We start from the raw sequence: 22,880 nt of genomic DNA on the forward strand, positions 1-22,880 counted from the left end.
AACACAGCTCAAAAAACCCACGGAATCTGGAAATAATGTGTCCATCACTGGTCAGAGGACAATTTGTAGAAGACAGCTAGCTGCATTTTGAAGTGTTGCATTTAAACTGAAGTGGGTTGCCATCTCTGTAAGTGTAATGCAACTTTTTGTTGTTACTCCCTTCCACCGATATCATGCTGAAATCAATAGAACGGGTCAAACGTTTGGGGTGTAGCGCCAAATATTGTCTATTATATTGAGAAGATATTTGAGTGACCGCTCTAACAATGGGCAGATACGCGTGTGAACCGTAGCAAGCTATTTGCTTTAGTTATCAAGACGATTGATCTCTGTCGAAGGAGGAGCTGGAGCTGGATTTGACATATTGTGTATATCATATTGTGTATATCATATTGTGTATATCATATTGTGTATATCATATTGTGTATATATCATATTGTGTATATCATATTGTGTATATCATATTGTGTATATCATATTGTGTATATCATATTGTGTATATCATATTGTGTATTTCTTCGGAACACATTTCAATTTGTTGCCAATGTCAATTTTCGAATAAATAAAAAATACTTACTTTTATGTTCGCTAGCTGGACAGGCAAACTGAACTAAACTGTAAACCAATCAAAACTTGTGTACTATCCATGGTACTATCGCTGCTGATCAAGTCTGCCAATCACGTCATCCATATCTAAGGTAGTAGAGACTGCTGGTGACAGAGAAAGAGATCTCTGTCCGACAAACTGCTATCAGGTATAGTATGTCAACATTTTATGTTCCCGACCTTTTATCTGTTGACAGGACAGACTGGATGAGTATGGATGAGCCTCTGGGGCGAGATTGAATAGAGAAAACATAGAGGCCCAGAGGCCGAAAACATGACCCAGACTTGACCAGACTACCACTGATTGTTAAAATGACTGATATAAGGGTACTGGGGGTAAAGTTTGACCGGGAGGGAGGAGGGAGTGGTAATTGGAGTGGGATCCTGGGGACAGTACGACAGAGACCGGGTTTTTGGGGACTTCGACAGCTGACTTTTGAGGGCAAGGTTTTAATCATTAAAGCTGTGATTTTACCTGTGCTTTTATTAATCAGTTCTGTTTTTATCCCCCCACAAACAACTCTTTTAGCTCTGGAACGGATGCTGTTTTACTTCCTGGGGGAAGCAAGTGGGAGAGGCTGAGAACAGAGGTGGTCAAGAGGCCCAGGTCCAAGGGGGGAAAGGCTTGCCTGACCTCTACTTGTTCCTGGGCAGTCGCTATACAGCGTTACATCTCACTCTTGCCACCTCCCCGGTCAACAACAAGACCCAGGCCCTTGCACGGTTCTGGCTGGGATCTTACATCAGAACCCTGAGGCAGATCCCGGTCGACCTGCGAACCCCAGTCTCTTTCCTGCTCCCCACACACTACGCGCAGCTCCAGACGTTTTTAAGACATTTTAAACTGGAAAGGGAAGCAGTCATGGTTTTGACAGGGCACAGCTCTCTTCTCTCTCTTGTGCAGAAGAGGGAACCAGTGTGTCCAGTGCGCTGGCTTGCTGTAGGTGAGCCCATAACGGTTTGGTGTAACGTGGCCCATCCTCTTCTGAATCGGCCCCCAGGGACCTGTCCTGGATAGTCAACTACGTGATCGTCCTGGTCAAGACTGTTATGCAGTCTCGGGGAATGGCGAGGATATCCGCGTGCCCCCGACCAGGCTGCTGCCAAGAGGAATCGGTGAGGCACTTGCTCTGGGAGTGCAGAGCCGCCAGGAACCTGTGGAAGGAAGCAGGCCCCCTGATCTCCGCGTCTGCCAGCAGGGGAGGACCTAACGCCCCAGCTCGTGCTGTATGGGGTACCCGAAGGCCTTCACCAAGCTCTGGCCCACCCTCACGGGTTTGAAGGAAGCACTGTGGTCCTCCCACAACTTGCTGGTAGCGAAACGAGTAGAGACCACCCCCCAGGCAGTGGTCATGGTAGCCACGGAAGCCCTGGCATGGTACAGAAGAAAGGGGGCCTCTACCCAAAGCGAAGGGTCCCACACAACGCCCAAGGTCCCGGCGGCCACGGCCTGACAGTGGGCGATGCGCCTAGGGGAGTGATCTCCTCTGGGACCCGAAGAACAGGCCAGTGATTGATTCGGAAGAGCAGGAGGACCATAGACAGCTTTTTAACAAAGTGACTTTTTTAAATACATGTTTTCATGTCTTAAAATGTTTTACTTTTGTTAAATTATTTGTATATATTTGAAATAGCTTTTACAGATTTGATGTTTTTACAATGAAAAGTACTTTTATTCTTGGTTGTTTCCATTGTTTTTAACAACGTGTACTTTTTAACAAATTCAAAGGTAATACCAAATGTTGTTTTTATGCTTTCATTGCGTTTTTATGTGTATAAAATGATGTACAAAAATATATATGAGCTGTTTTAAAGGAAATGTGACAATAAAACTTTTCCAAAAGAAGAAAAAGATATATGTTTTTTGTAATCTAACTATTTAGTTAGCTGAACACAGCAACCGTAGCAATGTAGCTAGGTAGTTACAACAAGATCTGTTGCTAGCTACCAGGAGCAGATGCCCCTAAGTTGTGTAAATCTAATACAGTAATCAAGGCAGGACTAACTAATTTCATTCATACTGACAAATAAGAAACGTCACATTATCACTGTTGAAGGATGATTGCAGAGCAGCTCAGACTGTCAGGATGAATAAACTACATATCTTTGCTGTGATTATTTATTTATATAATCCGAGATCAACCAAGTGCAAGTCACCATGCATGGGTTGATTCACTCACCTGTGAGGAGAACCATCCTAATGCAGTTTGAACTTGCCCTGCCGTCAATATTTAGCCATGCATTTGCCTGTTGTCTTTTCTTTGTGGGTGTGTGTAGTGTAATGTATTTTAGAGTTGAAGAGCACTAACTACAGATACACGTGCTTGTTTCAGCATCTCAAAGACTAAATTCAATGTAGAATCAGTTCATTGGGTTACATACAGATCGTTTTACTATTGTAACATGTAGTGGGGAGAGTTCTATTGTCCCCGTCAGGAGCTTTTGTCGTAGATAGTAGAGTTCTATTGTCCCAGTCAGGAGCTTTTGTCGTAGATAGTAGAGTTCTATTGTCCCAGTCAGGAGCTTTTGTCGTAGATAGTATAGTTCTATTGTCCCCGTCAGGAGCTTTTGTCGTAGATAGTAGAGTTCTATTGTCCCAGTCAGGAGCTTTTGTCGTAGCTATACCGCACGGCAGAATATATCCGTAATTATTGCACAATTACTTCGACTTTGCCATCACTACATCTGCTGATGTAAAAAGGTCTTTATAAATACATTTGATTAGATGATTACAACATGTACTATGTATAACTTGTAGTACGAGATGGGCAGTATTTATGTTATGTATTTGAAAAATGTATTTCAATTACTTCTGAGTTTTGTATTACATGGGGCTGAACAACACTTCAATGTATTTTGTAACCAGATCAAATCGAGAACTCTAATTTGTATTTACAAAACACTTTTCTATACCATTTTTTTTTATACTGGTTCACCATTTTGTGGCCCCCTTTCACCCTGCATTGGTATCAGAAGTCTGATGGCACTATGGTGCGATAAGAGCATATTTAGTCAGTGCATTTGTTTTCGCACCAAAAGTACGTTCATCTCTAGGAGACAGAATGTGTCTCCTTCCTGAGCGGTATGACGGCAGTGTGGTCCCATGGTGTTTATACTTGCGTACTATTGTTGTACAGATGAATGTGGTACATTCAGGCGTTTGAAAATAGCTCCCAAGGATGAACCAGACTTGTGGAGGTCTAAAATTTTTATTTCTTAGTTCTTGGCTGACTTCTTTTGATTTTCCCATGATGTCAAGCAAAGAGGCACTGAGTTTCAAGGTAGGCCTTGAAATACATCCACAGGTACACCTCCAATTGACTCAAATGATGTCAATTAGCCTATCAGAAGCTTCTAAAGCCATGACGTTTTCTGGAATTTTCCAAGCCGTTTAAAGGCACAGTCAACTTAGTGTTTGTAAATTTCTGACCCACTTGAATTGTAATACAGTGAATTATAAGTGAAATAAACAATTGTTGTAAAAATTACTTGTGTAATGAACAAAGTAGATGTCCTAACCGACTTGCCAAAACTATAGAAATTTGTAGAGTGGTTGAAAACCAACTTTTTAATGGCTCCAACCTGCGTGTATGTAAACCTCAACTGTAAACTTCAATTGTAGAATAAAAAAACAAATATTAGTTATAGAAAGTAAAATGTTTCTGATTGGGCTGAATACTTGCAAATGTATTTGTGTTATAAAATAGAAAAAGCATGTATTTTGTGGTTTATTTTTGATACACTGATCTTTATGGTATTTATGACCAACCTTGAATTGAGAAGGAAGATCGTATTGCCAAGTTAAGGGGTCTCCGGTACATTTGTATACTTGTTGCAGGTGGTTCGTTATGAATTTATTAAATACTCCTTTATTCACATAAATACACAATCTCTGTAGGTAGTGGCCACGAGCCAAAATTGGCCCCGGAGAGTTGCTTTCTACATCGCATAAGTGCAGATATGTGCCCCATGTCATTGCTCTCTCTACTGTGTGTAATTCTTGCTAGCTGTTACTCAGATGTGGTGGGGCTGAATCTCATTAGCTGGAACTCAAATTGCTAGTGGGCTGGCCCACGTGGGCAGGGGTGGACATAAATGACAAAATATAACTACATAATGCCCTAAAAACGAATGTTTTAAAATAAAATATAATGTACTTTTGCAAAGTATTGTATTTTAAAATAGAAAAATACATTTGCAAGTAGCCGGCTGAAGAGCAACAACATTCTCAGTAACAGAAAGGTCTTACTTGCTATGACTCTGATATGCTGTTGTTTATATACCTTAGTTTTGAATGCACTGTCACTCTGGACAAGGGTGTCTGCTAAATGACCAAAATATAAATGTACTGTATATGTGAAAATGGACAACTGCAAAGCACACTGGGTATTTTTATTGGCCTTGTTTCGGGGCAGAGCTCATTGGAGTAATACTTGCAATTTTTCATTTTTACATATACATTTACATTTAATGAATGTAGCAGACGCTCCTATCACACCATAATGCAATCAGACTTTTGATACCAACGTAGGGTGAAAGGGGGCCACAATTGTGAACCACTATAAAGAAATTGTATGGAAAATTATTTTCTATACCATTATCAGCCCAGTGAAATAAAAATACTCAGAGGTAATTTAAATACATATAAAAAATACTGCCCATTTCTGCATATGGGGGGAAATGTAGGGAAAATGGTGCCCATTTCTGCATATGGGAGGAAATGTTTAAGATTGGTAGAAAATTCTCTGTACTACGCCAAACATTAGCCGACCTATCCTGTAAGTGTAACAGGTAGGCTAGTGGAGAAGCACATTAGCCTGTTACAAATCTGTAGCTAAGTTAAAGTCAGTCATCATACTCACCATTTGACATTGACAAGATAATGAAATCATCTGGTTTGGCTGATTCCAGGAGAACGCTATCTCCCCGAATGCATTGTGCCAACTGTAAAGTTTGGTGGACGAGGAATAATGGTCTGGGGCTGTTTTTCATGGTTCGGGCTAGGCCCCTTAGTTCCAGTGAAAGGAAATCTTAACGCTACAGCATACAATGACATTATAGACGATTCTGTGCTTCCAACTTAGTGGCAACAGTTTTTCCCCAAAGCCTTTTCCAGTTTCAGCATGACAATGCCCCTGTGCACAAAGCGAGGTCCATACATAAATGTTTTGTCAAGATCGGTGTGGAAGGACTTTTTTTTGTTGTTGTTGAATTTTTACCCCTTTTTTCTCCCCAATTTCGTGGTATCCAATTGTTGTAGTAGCTACTATCTTGTCTCATCGCTACAACTCCCTTATGGGCTCGCGAGAGACGAAGGTTGAAAGTCATGCGTCCTCCGATACACAACCCAACCAGCCGTACTGCTTCTTAACACAGCGCACATCCAACCCGGATGCCAGCCACACCAATGTGCCGGAGGAAACACTGTGTACCTGGCAACCTTGGTTAGCGCTCACTGCGCCCGGCCCGCCACAGGAGTCGCTGGTGTGTGATGAGACAAGGACATCACTACCGACCAAGCCCTCCCTAACCCGGACGACGCTAGGCCAATTGTGCGTCTCCCCACGGACCTCCCGGTCGCGGCCGGTTACGACAGGGCCTGGGATTTTGGAATGAGATGTTCGACGAACCACACTTTTGGTCATGAAATGTATGTTGTCTGGCTACCAATGTTTTAACTTGTTTTGTACAGTAGGGGCTATCTCACATGGAGTTAGGCTATAGGTCACTGGTCACATGGTACACAGGTGACCAGCAAGTGTTAGCACAGGTACAAACAAACGAAAATAACTGTAGCCTAGGCAACTTTCTAATGGCAGGCACTGAGCATGGCCAACCCGTTTCTTGGTTTCTGGTATATCATCAAAATAAATCAATCACACCACGTTTTTGGACTCATTCAGCAGTTGTTACCTGATTAAGTACAATACCATTGGAAATGAATGTTGAAAGTTCAAATTAAACTCCTAAAAATTAAGTTGAAAATGATGCTGCCGATGCTTTCTGTTGCCGATGCTTTCTACCCAAAGCGAAGGGTCCCACACAACGCCCAAGGTCCCGGCGGCCACGGCCTGACAGTGGGCGATGCGCCTAGGGGAGTGATCTCCTCTGGGACCCGAAGAACAGGCCAGTGATTGATTCGGAAGAGCAGGAGGACCATAGACAGCTTTTTAACAAAGTGACTTTTTTAAATACATGTTTTCATGTCTTAAAATGTTTTACTTTTGTTAAATTATTTGTATATATTTGAAATAGCTTTTACAGATTTGATGTTTTTACAATGAAAAGTACTTTTATTCTTGGTTGTTTCCATTGTTTTTAACAACGTGTACTTTTTAACAAATTCAAAGGTAATACCAAATGTTGTTTTTATGCTTTCATTGCGTTTTTATGTGTATAAAATGATGTACAAAAATATATATGAGCTGTTTTAAAGGAAATGTGACAATAAAACTTTTCCAAAAGAAGAAAAAGATATATGTTTTTTGTAATCTAACTATTTAGTTAGCTGAACACAGCAACCGTAGCAATGTAGCTAGGTAGTTACAACAAGATCTGTTGCTAGCTACCAGGAGCAGATGCCCCTAAGTTGTGTAAATCTAATACAGTAATCAAGGCAGGACTAACTAATTTCATTCATACTGACAAATAAGAAACGTCACATTATCACTGTTGAAGGATGATTGCAGAGCAGCTCAGACTGTCAGGATGAATAAACTACATATCTTTGCTGTGATTATTTATTTATATAATCCGAGATCAACCAAGTGCAAGTCACCATGCATGGGTTGATTCACTCACCTGTGAGGAGAACCATCCTAATGCAGTTTGAACTTGCCCTGCCGTCAATATTTAGCCATGCATTTGCCTGTTGTCTTTTCTTTGTGGGTGTGTGTAGTGTAATGTATTTTAGAGTTGAAGAGCACTAACTACAGATACACGTGCTTGTTTCAGCATCTCAAAGACTAAATTCAATGTAGAATCAGTTCATTGGGTTACATACAGATCGTTTTACTATTGTAACATGTAGTGGGGAGAGTTCTATTGTCCCCGTCAGGAGCTTTTGTCGTAGATAGTAGAGTTCTATTGTCCCAGTCAGGAGCTTTTGTCGTAGATAGTAGAGTTCTATTGTCCCAGTCAGGAGCTTTTGTCGTAGATAGTATAGTTCTATTGTCCCCGTCAGGAGCTTTTGTCGTAGATAGTAGAGTTCTATTGTCCCAGTCAGGAGCTTTTGTCGTAGATAGTAGAGTTCTATTGTCCCCGTCAGGAGCTTTTGTCGTAGATAGTAGAGTTCTATTGTCCCCGTCAGGAGCTTTTGTCGTAGATAGTAGAGTTCTATTGTCCCCGTCAGGAGCTTTTGTCGTAGATAGTAGAGTTCTATTGTCCCCGTCAGGAGCTTTTGTCGTAGATAGTAGAGTTCTATTGTCCCAGTCAGGAGCTTTTGTCGTAGATAGTAGAGTTCTATTGTCCCCGTCAGGAGCTTTTGTCGTAGATAGTAGAGTTCTATTGTCCCCGTCAGGAGCTTTTGTCGTAGATAGTAGAGTTCTATTGTCCCCGTCAGGAGCTTTTGTCGTAGATAGTAGAGTTCTATTGTCCCCGTCAGGAGCTTTTGTCGTAGATAGTAGAGTTCTATTGTCCCCGTCAGGAGCTTTTGTCGTAGATAGTAGAGTTCTATTGTCCCCGTCAGGAGCTTTTGTCGTAGATAGTAGAGTTCTATTGTCCCCGTCAGGAGCTTTTGTCGTAGATAGTAGAGTTCTATTGTCCCCGTCAGGAGCTTTTGTCGTAGATAGTAGAGTTCTATTGTCCCCGTCAGGAGCTTTTGTCGTAGATAGTAGAGTTCTATTGTCCCCGTCAGGAGCTTTTGTCGTAGATAGTAGAGTTCTATTGTCCCCGTCAGGAGCTTTTGTCGTAGATAGTAGAGTTCTATTGTCCCCGTCAGGAGCTTTTGTCGTAGATAGTAGAGTTCTATTGTCCCCGTCAGGAGCTTTTGTCGTAGATAGTAGAGTTCTATTGTCCCCGTCAGGAGCTTTTGTCGTAGATAGTAGAGTTCTATTGTCCCCGTCAGGAGCTTTTGTCGTAGATAGTAGAGTTCTATTGTCCCCGTCAGGAGCTTTTGTCGTAGATAGTAGAGTTCTATTGTCCCCGTCAGGAGCTTTTGTCGTAGATAGTAGAGTTCTATTGTCCCCGTCAGGAGCTTTTGTCGTAGATAGTAGAGTTCTATTGTCCCCGTCAGGAGCTTTTGTCGTAGATAGTAGAGTTCTATTGTCCCCGTCAGGAGCTTTTGTCGTAGATAGTAGAGTTCTATTGTCCCCGTCAGGAGCTTTTGTCGTAGATAGTAGAGTTCTATTGTCCCCGTCAGGAGCTTTTGTCGTAGATAGTAGAGTTCTATTGTCCCCGTCAGGAGCTTTTGTCGTAGATAGTAGAGTTCTATTGTCCCCGTCAGGAGCTTTTGTCGTAGATAGTAGAGTTCTATTGTCCCCGTCAGGAGCTTTTGTCGTAGATAGTAGAGTTCTATTGTCCCCGTCAGGAGCTTTTGTCGTAGATAGTAGAGTTCTATTGTCCCCGTCAGGAGCTTTTGTCGTAGATAGTAGAGTTCTATTGTCCCAGTCAGGAGCTTTTGTCGTAGATAGTAGAGTTCTATTGTCCCCGTCAGGAGCTTTTGTCGTAGATAGTAGAGTTCTATTGTCCCCGTCAGGAGCTTTTGTCGTAGATAGTATAGTTCTATTGTCCCCGTCAGGAGCTTTTGTCGTAGATAGTAGAGTTCTATTGTCCCCATCAGGAGCTTTTGTCGTAGATAGTATAGTTCTATTTGCCCCATCATGAGCTTTTGTCGTAGATAGTAGAGTTCTATTGTCCCCATCAGGAGCTTTTGTCGTAGATAATAGATTTCTATTGTCCCCGTCAAGAGCCATAGCTTTTGAGTTCTCATCTCTGGACCACACAAGCATTAGATTGCATTCTGCTAAGGCCCTTGTCTCCTTCTACATCAGTCAGCTACATTGGTGATCAGTGCTTCTAGAGAGAAAGGGGAATACTGAAGCATGCTTTGATGACAGTTCTACAGTCTCCATCGGAGAAACAGGCCTTTCTGGACTGTAAGATTTCTAGATTGTAAGATTGTCCTCTCCACGGTAGGTTAGACCATATTTAGATACTGGGTTGCTGTTTTCAACTCTCTAGAGACAGCAGGAGCGGTAGAGATACTCTCAATGATAGGCTATGAAAAGCCAACTGACATTTACTCCTGAGGTGCTGACCTGTTGCACCCTCGACAACTACTGTGATTATTATTATTTGACCATGCTGGTCATTTATGAACATTTGAACATCTTGGCCATGTTCTGTTATAATCTCCACCTCGTACAGCCAGGAGAGGACTGCCCACCCCTCATAGCCTGGTTTCTCTCTAGGTTTCTTCCTAGGTTTTGGCCTTTCTAGGGAGTTTTTCCTAGCCACCGTGCTTCTACACCTGCATTGCTTGCTGTTTGGGGTTTTAGGCTGGGTTTCTGTACAGCAGTTTGAGATGTCAGCTGATCTAAGAAGGGCTATATAAATACTTTTGATTTGATACTTAACATCTAGTATACGTAACATCTAGTATACTTAACATCTAGTATACTTAACATCTAGCATACATAACACCTGAGACAACTTTGCTAACTGTCTCTGTACTCTATAAATACTGAAACACTATTTATGATGCTGTTCTTTGTTTGAATGTACAGTTGAAGTCGGAAGTTTACATACACTTAGGTTGGAGTCATTACAACTTGTTTTTCAACCACTCCACAAATAGTTTTGGAAAGTGAGTTAGGACATCTACTTTGTGCATGACACAAGTCCTTTTCCAACAATTGTTTACAGACAGATTATTTCACTTATAATTCCAGTCACAATTCCAGTGGGTCAGAAGTTTACATACACTAAATTGACTATGCATTTTAAACAGCTTGGAAAATGCCAGAGAATGATGTCATGGCTTTAGAAGCTTCTGATAGGCTAATTGACATCATTGGATTCAATTGGAGGTGTACCTGTGGATGTATTTCAAGGCCTACCTTCAAACTCAGTGCCTCTTTGCTTGACATCATGGGAAAATCAAAAGAAATCAGCCAAGACCGAAGAAAAACGATTGTAGACCTTCACACGTCAGGTTCATCCTTGGGTGCTATTTCCAAACACCTGAAGGTACCGCGTTCATCTGTACAAACAATAGTACACAAGCTAAAACACCATGGGACCACAAGCTGTCATACCTCTCATGAAGGAGACGCGGTCTGTCTCCTAGAAATGAACATACTTTGGTGTGAAAAGTTCAAATCAATCCCAGAACAACCGCAAAGGACCTTATGAAGTTGATGGAGGAAACAGGTTCAAAAGTATCTATTTTCACAGTAAAACTAATCCCGTATCGACATAATGGGGCGGTAGGGTAGCCTAGTGGTTAGAGCATGGACTAGTAACCGAAAGGTTGCAAGTTCAAATCCCCGAGCTGACAAGGTACAAATCTGTCGTTCTGCCCCTGAACAGGCAGTTAACCCACTGTTCCCAGGCCGTCATTGAAAATAAGAATTTGTTCTTAACTGACTTGCCTAGTAAAAATAACCTGAAAGGCCGCTCAGCAAGGAAGAAGCCACTGCTCCAAAACCACCATAAAAAAGCCAGACTACGATTTGCAACTGCACAGGGGGACAAAGATCGTACTTTTTGGAGAAATGTCCTCTGGTCTGAATAAACAAAAATAGAACTGTTTGGCCATAATGACCATTGTTATGTTTGGAGGAAAAAGGGGGTGGCTTGCAGGCCGAAGAACACCATCCCAACCGTGAAGCACAGGGGTGGCAGCATCATGTTGTGGGGGTGCTTTGCTGCAGAAGGGACTGGTGCACTTTACAAAATAGATGGCATCATGTGGTAGGAAAATTATGAGGATATATTGAAGCAACATCTCAAGACATCAGTCAGAAAGTTGAAGCTTGGTCGCAAATGTGTCTCCAAATGGACAATGACCCCAAGCATACTTCTAAAGTTGTGGCAAAATGGCTTAAGGACAACAAAGCCGGACCCACTGGGAATGTGATGAAAGAAATAAAAGCTGAAATAAATCATTCTCTCTACAATTTTTCTTAAAATAAAGTGGTTTAGGTAGAATGGTTAGTTTTGAATCCAAATTGCATTTGGTGTATAGAGTTGCCATGAATGAGGTCAATCAGATTTTTAAAATATTTTATTTATTTGACCTTTATTTAACTCGGCAAGTCAGTTAAGAACAAATTCTTGCTTTCAATGATGGCCTAGGAACAGTGGGTTAACTGCCTTGTTCAGGGGCAGGTGATCAGCCACCCATCTTTCAGCTACCTTTGATAGGACTGGAAGAATGCTTATAGGTTGGTAATTTTCCTCCCATGACACAAAACACACACACACACACACACACACACACACACACACACACACACACACACACACACACACACACACACACACACACACACACACACACACACACACACACACACACACACACACACACACACACACACACACACACCTATATGCTTGCTTTTATTTGGGTTTCTGTGCATAGTATATGATTTAATGTTTCTTTAAGCCTGCAGCTTGTTACCTGAAATGAGAGATATATGCCATAAACACTATAAAAAATGGAATTCACAGACGATGAGACATAGCTAGCTAATGAAACACAATTGACATTTACACAGTAGCTGGCTAAGCTAGTCAAACTGGAATATTGGCCTCGCTGTCAATAAATTGGCTAAATGGTCAGTGGCGTTAATGCTTCATATGATCAAGACCATTCGTATTGTTGTATATTCGTATATTAGCATGCTACATATTTTAAGTGCACTCAAAAACAGATATTTATCTTATTTCAGTCTTTCGGAGCTAGCTAGCTATATCTGTTCTTCAGACAGCAGCTCATGTTTTCACAAGAGGCTGTGTTTACATCGTAGATAGAAGCAGGCCATTGGCTGCCTTCATCAAGATGGGTATGTACAGAAGTACTGATTGTCCATGTTTATCAGTAGGGGAAAATTTGCCTGAGCAGACAAGTGTTTAAATATACTTTTTTATAAGAAAATGTGCATGAGTTGAAGGTGTCAACAAAATGAATAGTCATCATAAAAATGTTTTACTTTCATATTTTAAAAAATCAGTTCCTCCCTTCGACTGGGATCGATCAACTTCACTCTTTTCGGCTTCGGCCCACCACCTAATTTTCTTCTTCATTGGCTGATTGCTCTTAACTCATAGGAATCCCCAGCAAGTCGAATATTTTAAAATGGTGCATGCCCTCAATGGCAATGTCTAGTGGTCATTAGGTGGGGGTAAAGATGGCTGACAGGAAGAAGGGGAAAAAAGGAGAAAAGTGGAACATATTATAATCAAATATGGAATGGGGGAATGCACAAGCCTTCTGTAACATCTGATGAAGGAAAAGATGGTGGACAGGGAAATTTGAGAAAAGTGGAACATGTTTTGAGTGAATATGGAGTGGTGGATCACACAGCACTTTTGGAAGAGCTGCAGAAGGAAATGAAACCTGATGAGAGTGAGGATTCATTAACTGCGGTGGGAGGTGCGGTGAAGACCACCGAGTTTTAGCCTTGTCCTTATGAAGAGAGTGAGATTGTTGGAGAGAATTGATCCTTGCCTTCGGGCAGATCCACATGTGGTGTCAGATTGGGTGGAGAAGAGGTTGGGGAATGTTGGGTCGGTGAAAGTGACTCGAAGTTGAATGGTGTTGATTTCTTTGAGTTTCTACCATCCAGAGGGAGTGTGCGCTCTAACACACGATTTTGGGGACAAGCAGGGCACCATTAAAAGGAGTAATAACTGGAGTGGTGTTAAGTTTTGAAGAAGATCAACTGAAGTTAAAAATTCCAGGTGTCTGTTACGCCCGTTTGATGTTTGGGGAAATTCACCTGTTTTAGTTAAAGCTGCAATATGGAACTTTTTTTGGCAACCACCAAATTCACATAGAAATATGTGGGTTATAGATCTGTAATTTGCATTGAAAGCAAGTCTAAGAAGTGGTAGACCTGTTCTATGTTTGCTATTTATATGCTTCCCGTTATTAAGTTACATTTTTGCATATTTTACTTTCGGTTTTGTACACTTGGTACTGGAGCACAAAAGGCTCCTTAGCTTCTACCCCCAAGCCATAAGACCCCTACCTACATGTACAAATTACCTCGACTAACCACATTGACTCGGTACCAGTACATATATAGCCTCGTTATTGTTACTTTTTATTATTTTTTAAAACTTTAATTTATTAAGTAAATATATTCTTAACTCTATTTCTTGAACTGCATTGTGGGTTAAGGGTTTGTAAATAAGCATTTCAAGGTAAGGTCAACTACACCTGTTGTATTCGGCGCATGTGACAAATACAATGTGATTTGATTTGACGCCAACTTCAAACAGTTGAAAATTCTATATTTTTGGTTATGGAAAATATATTTCACTGCCGTTTAGATGTCACAATGATGCTCTACACTATACTTGCTTGTTTTGTCACATAAACTGAAATTAGGCGAACCATTAGAATTTTAGCAACCAGGAAATGGCGGAGCCACTACGGCATTGCGATTTTGCACCTTTAAGGTATGTTTAAATTAGTCAACGTCTTCATGGGAGAGGGGAATGATCTGTAAGAGTAAATACTGCCACCTAGTGGAAAGAGTTAGCTAATGGGTTAAGACAGGAAATGTATAGTAGAAAACAAGTTCAAGTTACAAGTTCAAGTGTTAGAGGTATGGCTAGCTGTTAGCTTGTGCACTCGACCTGGAAATATAATTATTGTGATTGAAGAACAGTGTGAATACAAGTCATATCAAGAGACTACGGCTGATTATTCATGTAACACACTAACAGTGTTATATTAGCTTCACCGCAGGGCCCATTGTCTGGTTTTCTGTGTTGTTGGCTATGTCTAGCCAGGCTTAAGGTTGGTTTTATACAACAGATATCCTGAGGCAATAAGGCCCGAGGGGGTGTGGTATATGGGCAATATACCACGGCTAAGGGCTGTTCTTACCACAACGCAACGCAGAGTGCCTGGATACAGCCCTTAGCCGTGGTATATTGACCATATACCACAAACCCCCGAGGTGCCTTATTGCTATTAGAAACGTATTACCAACGTAATTTAGAGCAGTAAAAATGCATGTTTTGTCATACCAGTGGTATACAGTTTAATATACCATGGCTGTCAGCCAATCAGCATTCAGGGCTCGAACCACCCAGTTTATAAAAGGTTATATACAACATAATCACAGTATCCAGACAGGAAAAGGTTTTAGAGAGGAATATTACATTTGAACAAAAAATGCAATTGAATTCACAACTCTAAACTGACTTGATTTAGGCTTCTAAGATATGTAGCCTACATTTTAAACAGACATAAGCTAGAAGTCTGTGAGAGGTTGTATGCAACCTAGATATAAGAAAAATGTATGTTGTTTTTAAATACAATTACATTCACAACTCTAAATTGTCTTTCATTTAGAGTTGTGTGGAAGTGGTTTTGTAGTCTGTGAGAGCTGGTATGGTATATCTACAGCCTACTCTGAGAAGCCTATCGATGAATAATAAATGATCACACAAAATGTAATTGCATTCACAATGCTAAATTGTCTTGATACGGCTTCCTTAAGGTGTAAACATTGTATAGAGATTGTTTGTAAGATTGTAAGATTGTAAGAGCTTCTATGATATATTTAGAGTCTATTCAGAGCAGCCAGACAGAGGGAAATCCTACTTGTGACATCAGTGTAGTTGCCCTTTTCAGAGGGCATGTGCTCAAAATAAAAAAAGCGGAGCCTCATAATTCATATCTCGAAATTCATAAGATATCAACTGCCTCTGTAGGGGAAAAATGTACATTTTCTCGGCCTACTTATTTCTGCGACAGCAAACTGTGCCTCCCAAAGACACGATTGACATCTGGAAAAGAGGGTGGGCTATCAGGTGATCACTGATGTAAATCGGCTAATAGGCTAGCTTGATTTTCTGTTCTTACAGATTTGGATTTATCTTCAATGCTCTTAAATTCTTAGAAAACGACTTAATAATCTAAAAGTCATAATCTTCTAACTCCCAATATACGGCTGGTTAGTGGCTTGTGTGGATATTTTAGTATATGGTGGTTAGGAAGAGTCCAAACTACCTGTGTTGCTGCTGCCCTGCCACACACGTGTAACTCCCGACGGAGGAAGGGATGGAGTTGGGTCGGAGGGTCGTAGATGCAGCCTCTCTTCTCTACTGTGTCTTTCTGATGCGCATAGGCTATCCGCCAACCAGACCGAATGCTGATGATGATGTAAATCAAGTGTTATCAAGTGTTATTCAAATGTTATTCCGCCGTGGCAGTACTGTTGATGTTTAAAACAGGAAGCAGGCTGCACATACTCGACTGGTGACCGCATCTCAAACCATGTGTGTTTGGACACCGGGCATGTGCAATCTCTGTACAGGTCAGACTGGGAAACAGGCGTGAGCTCCGTACATGGCAGACCAACAGGCGCAACCAAAGGACGGGGTGGAGGGTGATGAAGTTGACGATGTCACGCCGACTTTTGGCCAGTGGGTTCAGGACAACTCCAAAAACTGTATAGAATTTTGTTTATACAACCACCCAAAATGGCACTTGGGGAGTGGGAGGGAAAAGGGGCATGTGCTCTACACTGGTAGAACCCCATCTGTGCACGTGCCTGAATGTAGTGAATTCACCGGGTAGCCCAAATTGGTTTCCGAACCCACAAATCTGTAACTGTGAGTCCAGTAGCGCCCCCACACCTCATCTCAAAGCATAGTGTTTCCCATCATACAGTTTTGTAAATACGCATCTTTATAATGCAAACAATCTCTACTATTCCTTTATTTACAAAATTCAGAAGATAGTCCAATTTTAGATTTGTGTGGTTTCATTCGTTTTTTGTGTTGATTTATGTAAATAATATGTGTTTTTATAGCCAAATACATACTTTTGGATTTTCACAAAAAAAATGAATATATGTAACAAATAAATTCACAAAATGTCGTGCTCCAAATAGACGACATGATCATTTCACGTCCAGGACTTTGTTTATTATGAACATTATTAGACGCGAATGTCAAACGAATATCGAACTTGAAGCCAACTTGACCACGGTAATGTTGTTAATAAGTCTGCAACCATGGGGACAACACACGGGTTGTTTGCCTAAATGAACACAGGGGGGAGACAACTTCACAAGGATCCGAAAGCATTCTGCCTTCCTGACAGGCAGCTTCTCTCCTGCTTTCATGCTGTCTCTCTTGTGCTCTCACTCTTTCATTTAGTATTTTTCCCAATAATGTGCATGGGTTGAGTGAGCCTGTATGTATGACCTATAAAAGAGGGATGTTGTTCAGATCTATGTATGCCTGTTGCTTGGGAAAGGTTCCGAGGCAGATAGGCTGGTATTTAATTGTGGTTTCAGCTCAGTCCAGAGCCTCAGGTCAGACTGGTTTATTGGTGGTAAACACATTGTAATCCCCAGCCAAAGATATCAACAGCCCAGTCCATGGCCCATGTTGGACTGAGAGCTCTGGGCAGGACTGTGAGAAAAGTCAGGTCACTTTCCATGTATTGCAGATTCCTGCCCTAACCCATCTGGACAAGAGGAATACCTTATGTAAGAATGCTGTTAATTGACTACAGCTCAGCATTCAACACCATAGTACCCTCCAAACTTGTCATTGAGCTCGAGACCCTGGGTCTCGATCCCGCCCTGTGCAACTGGATCCTGGACTTTCTGACGGGACCCACCCAGGTGGTGAGGGTAGGAAACAACATATCCATCCCGCTGATCCTCAACACTGGGGCCCCACAAAGGTGCGTTCTCAGCCCTCTCCTGTACTCCCTATTCACCCATGACTGGGTGGCCATGCACGCCTCCAACTCAATCATCAAGTTTGCAGATGACACTACAATGGTAGACTTGATTACCAACAACGACAAGACAGCCTACAGGGAGGAGGTGTGGGCCCTCGGACTGTGGTGTCAGGAAAATAACCTCACGCTCAACGTCAACAAAACAAAGGAGATTATTGTGGACTTCAGGAAACAGCAGAGGGAGCACATTGACAGGACCATAGTGGAGAAGATGGAAAGTCTTAAATTCCTCGGCGTTCACATCACGGACAAATTGAAATGGTCCACCCACACAGACAGCGTGGTGAAGAAGGTGCAACAGTGCCTCTTCAACCTCAGGAGGTTGAAGAAATTTGGCTTGTCACCAAAAACACTCACAAACTTTTACAGATGCACAATCGAGAGCATCCTGTCAGGCTGTATCATCGCCTGGTACGGAAACTGCTCCGCCCACAACCGTAAGGCTCTCCAGAGGGTAGTGAGGTCTGCACAACGCATCACTGGGGCAAACTACCTGCCTTCCAGGACACCTACACCACCCGATGTCACAGGAAGGCCAAAAAGATCATCAAGGACAACAACCACCCGAGCCACTTCCTGTTCACCCCGCTATCATCCAGAAGGTGAGGTCAGTACAGTTGCATCAAAGCTGGGACCGAGAGACTGAAAAATAGCTTCTATCTCAAGGCCATTAGACTGTTAAACAGCCATCACTAACATTGAGTGGCTGCTGCCAACATACTGACTCAAATCTCTAGCCACTTTAATAATAACAAATTGCATGTAATAAATGTATCACTAGTCACTAAACAATGCCACTTTATATAATGTTTACATACCCTACATTACTCATCTCATATGTACATACTGTACTCTACACCATCTACTGCATCTTGTCTATGCCGTTCGGCCATCGCTCATCCATTTATTTATATGTACATATTCTATTCATTCCTTTACACTTGTGTGTAAAAGGTAGTTGTTGTGAAATTGTTAGACTACGTGTTAGATCTTACTGCACATTCGGAACTAGAAGCACAAGCATTTTTCTACACTCGCACTAACATTTGCTAACCATGTGTATGTGACCAATACAATTTGATTTGATTTTATGTCAGGTCATAGGTTGATAGGGTGGTTGGGCTGTGATATGTTGATAGGGTGGTTGGGCTGTTCTCTGCAGTATGACATTGTTTTTTATGAGGTGAGCCAATGGTATAAAACGAGATTTTGTCATTTGTAAAGGTCTATAGCTGTAAACTGGACAACAATGCTGGCTAAACAAAGACATTACACTCTGTAAACAGTAACCACTTTGCTTCATGGGGTCGTATGAACACACGATGAGCAAGTTATTCTCGTGAAATTTGATGCAGCACTTTTCAACGTTGTTTTGGTGAATATGACTGAAGTTAATCATTGTGTTAAATGTCAGTTGCATCTGGTATTGAGTTGTGTTCCATCCAGGAAGGAGGCTGGACACTCTGGCTCTCTGTTCTACCGCTTTGAGTTTTGCTATGAATGGCGTGTATCTCACATGTGTCGACAGCTTGACACCATGTCTCCCTTTGTGCTTCAATTTACTGGATAGAAGAGGGTCTCCCCCCTGCTCTAATCTAAGAGAGGGTAGAGGGTACCTGTCCCCCCCTCTCTCTGGTTCTCTTTTCTAATGCTAATGAACTGCCGGACCCGGGGCACCATCTGCCCTCCCTGAGGGTTGAGGTCCCAACCGCTCCAGACGGGCCCTCTTTGTTGCTGTGAGTCCAGGCAGAACGCTGAGGTCCATGTGCTTCCCTTCGTGTGGCCCGTCAGACGAGAGCAGAGCCGATCCTCCATTAGGAGCACGAGCCTGGAGCCTGCCCAAGTATGGTGACTGAGGCAGGGGAGCGCTGAAACGGAAGAGAGGACAGCCAACTCGCGTGCCCCTGTTTCTCGGCCAACAGTTTTCCTTTCATTCATGTCTGTCTGTAGTGAAGAGAGTGGGGGGGAGGGGAGGGGGGGGGCAGCAATCACCGTCTGTCCTCATCCATTTTATGTGAAGGAGCATAGTAGCTATTAGGAAACACTGGAGTGTGCGTGTCGTCTAGCTGCAGTGGATGAAATGTTCAGCATTGTTGAAATAATAGTTTAATAGTAGTATAATGATTCATCTTAGTAATTAAGATAACTAAGATAATGAATCTTAGTTCTGTCATTTGGATGGGCCAGCTGTAATGATCGATTCTGTCGCTATATCGTTCAGTGTCCTGAAAACCTTATTGCTTGCTGCCGCTTTGACCTGGTGACAATTAGATGGATGTTCTGCTCTCTCAGGAGCCACGGCTAGGGGCCCCATTCAAAGCTTTGGGGGCCAATTTGTGCAACAAATAGCCAAATCTATTTCTTTCAATGATTACCATTGCCATGATTCATTCCCCATCTCCTCTCTTTCCTCTCCTCTCATGAGAGAGAGAGAAAGAGAGCGAGAAGGAGAGAGAATTTATACAATTCTGTTGGATTGTGCTTGAGAAACTATTATAATCAAATATGAATATTATGTTAGAATAAATTGCAATGAATTATTATGACACATCTTGACCAATCTAGATGGTGTGTGTTGCCATAGGGAGCTCCTGTATCTACCTACTGGTTTAAGCAGGCCTCCAGACCAGACGGCCCCAGTGAACTTTTAGGTAAGTGAACTTGTTATTGAGCCCATGCACAGCTACACGCAGATTTTGCATTGCCGTTGGGTCTGAAAGCGTTGTCCTCTTCTTTTGCAAAACTCCCGTTGAAAAAGCTGCTGCTGGCTGAATTGAGATTAGTTATTGAACTGGTTTAGCCAAGGGAAACAAGGCAGCTTCAGTGTCACATCACACAATAGCCCAGCTGTCAGGGGGAGGGGCTTGCTCAGGCCAGAGCCGTCACGGATAGGGTCTTTGTGTCAGACCCTGCGTGCTGATAGGTGCGCTTTACGAATTCATGCGTCTCTATGCTAGCAGGCACACCACACGCTGATTAATATTGACACAAGGCTTGATTGAGGGCAGGCAAGTGAGCATGGTGGGGGAGGGGCGCATCTGGGTACATTCATAAATGAAGACTTTGAAAAAAGAGGCAGGGAGAAGCAACCTATAGTGTAGTGTTTAATTCTTAGGTTTAGTCTTCAACTCAGCAGGGTTTGTGATATGAAGATACCAGTGGAGGCTGGTGACATGAATAATGGAGGAGGGTGGGAGACCCACGATGTAGGCGTGGAACACATGCAGACATCAAAGTGTTTCAAAAATCATCAAATAGTAATTATTTTAACCTAAAGCATTTAATAAAGACATTTATACTACAATATTATAGGGAATGGGAATGAGAGGGCTACTGACACTGTTTTGGGAAGGGATCACAGCAGTGATTGAATCAAGGTATGTGTCATTGGCGTGCGTACTGGGAACGGAGTCAGGTACAGGAGAGCAGAGAGTTGTGAACAGGCGCACACTTTATTTAGGCAGGAGAAACCAACAGACGGACGCCACTGCAAACGCGCACACAGTCACAATAATATTGTATAAACACAATAACATACCTCGTGAAATAAAACCACGGAATAAACTCATACCAGTAAAGTGGGTCAACATAGACATGTAACACAACGATCTCACACAAAGACATGAGGGGGAACAGAGGAATAAATACATGTAGTGTGATTGGGGAATGAAAACCAGGTGTGCAGGGAACAAGACAAAACAAATGGATAAATAAAAAATGGACCTGCGATGGCTAGAAAGTCGGTGACGTCGACCGCCGAACGCCGCCTGAACAGGGAGAGGGGCCGACTTCCGAAGTCGTGACACTCTGAGGCATGAGTTGAGGTGTTCAGAGGCTTGACTTCAGTGTAGGACAGGATTTGACTGGGAAGACAAAAAAACAATAGATAAAAGACCTAAGAATGAGTTAGTCCAAGCAAGGAGTAAAATCATTGTTGTGTAATAATGTGATTGTGTTTGTGATTGACTCTACATACAGTAAAGAGAGAACATTTATAGGGGTACACAGTGCTTGGAGAGGAAACATTCAATGTGCCTGTGGATGAGAGGGCACATGAGACGTGGCTTCAGTTCATGTCAGGAGAGAGTTGACAATGGTAGTGGAGTGGAGCTGTCATCACCTCTTAAACAGGGAACAGGAGGGTTCTTAGCTGTAAATACAAATAGCAGATACATTCCAATACAGCTGCGCCATCGTAGGTTGAACAACAAGTTTCCAAGAAACGTTCCCGAATAAAGCCCTGATCATCCACATACCCGACGATAACTGACAACTTCAAGCAGGATGGTGTCACCATAGGTCCCAGAGCGGTGGGGCAATTTTTAACCCCTGGGGCCTGAGGTTTTTCCTTATATGTTAACCTAACAAGAAAAACTATAAGGTATGACAATGATTAATCAGTTGTAAAAAAGTCATTAGAAGGGCTATGATGGGACCAGTTTTTCCTAATCAGATGGGGGGAGGGGGCTGAAAACCCTGTCAAACTGCAGCAACCTTATACTTGTTCAAATGAATTATATTTAGACTAGATTAGGAGGGGGATTTCCTCTACCCAGACACAGAGACAACAACAGATAGACAATAGAACTCACAGGGCTGAGCTTGCTTTATTGCATGTTTGCATCATGCATGCCTATTCAACTGTAGGCCGTATAACATTTTTACTCACATCTGTCATCACTATTATGTTGGATTAAAAACATATAGGCAGCCTAGCCAGCCCAATTTTGAGTATATAAACCAAATTTGATCATATTCACATTTTCTCGACACAAAAATGGAATATAAATACTTAACATTATCAATTAGTTACCCTGACCAAATGGCCAGCGCGCTGTATGGATTTGCTCTTATTCGTAGCCTACAGTTGATCAGACTGGATAATTGTCTTGTTCTCATCCCATACATGTCAGATCTTTATTTTTTATTTAACCTTTATTTAACTAGGCAAGTCAGTTAAGAACAAATGCTTATTTACAATGACGGCCTACCAGAAGACAAAAGGCCTCCTGTGGGGACGGCGGCTGGGATTAAAAATTAAATACAAATATAGGACAAAACACACATCACGACAAGAGAGACACCACAACATTACATAAAGAGAGACCTAAGACAACAACATAGCCTGGCAGCAACACATGAAAACACAGCATGGTAGCAACACAACATGACAACAACATGGTAGCAACACAAAACATGGTACAAACATTATTGGGCACAGACAACAGCACAAAGGGCAAGAGGGTAGATACAACAATAGATCACACAAAGAAGCCACAACTGTCAGTAAGAGTGTCCATGATTGAGTCTTTGAATGATGAGATGGAGA

At 42.1% G+C, this 22,880-nt stretch overlaps 1 protein-coding gene across 2 annotated transcripts in view; it reads right to left on the bottom strand.

Annotated features, from left to right (window-relative positions):
• LOC123993755 (transcription factor HES-7-like) overlaps nt 1-16,293 on the bottom strand; it is a 29,457-nt gene extending 13,164 nt beyond the window's left edge. For both annotated transcript variants that reach the window (XM_046296241.1, XM_046296234.1), the window contains exon 1: nt 15,803-16,293. The gene's annotated coding sequence lies outside the window, so the exon portion shown is untranslated. The remainder of the gene's footprint in view (nt 1-15,802) is intronic.
• Nucleotides 16,294-22,880: the final 6,587 nt, after the last annotated feature.

Source organism: Oncorhynchus gorbuscha, linkage group LG02 (assembly GCF_021184085.1).
Source record: "Oncorhynchus gorbuscha isolate QuinsamMale2020 ecotype Even-year linkage group LG02, OgorEven_v1.0, whole genome shotgun sequence".
Classification (NCBI taxonomy): Eukaryota; Metazoa; Chordata; class Actinopteri; order Salmoniformes; family Salmonidae; genus Oncorhynchus; species Oncorhynchus gorbuscha.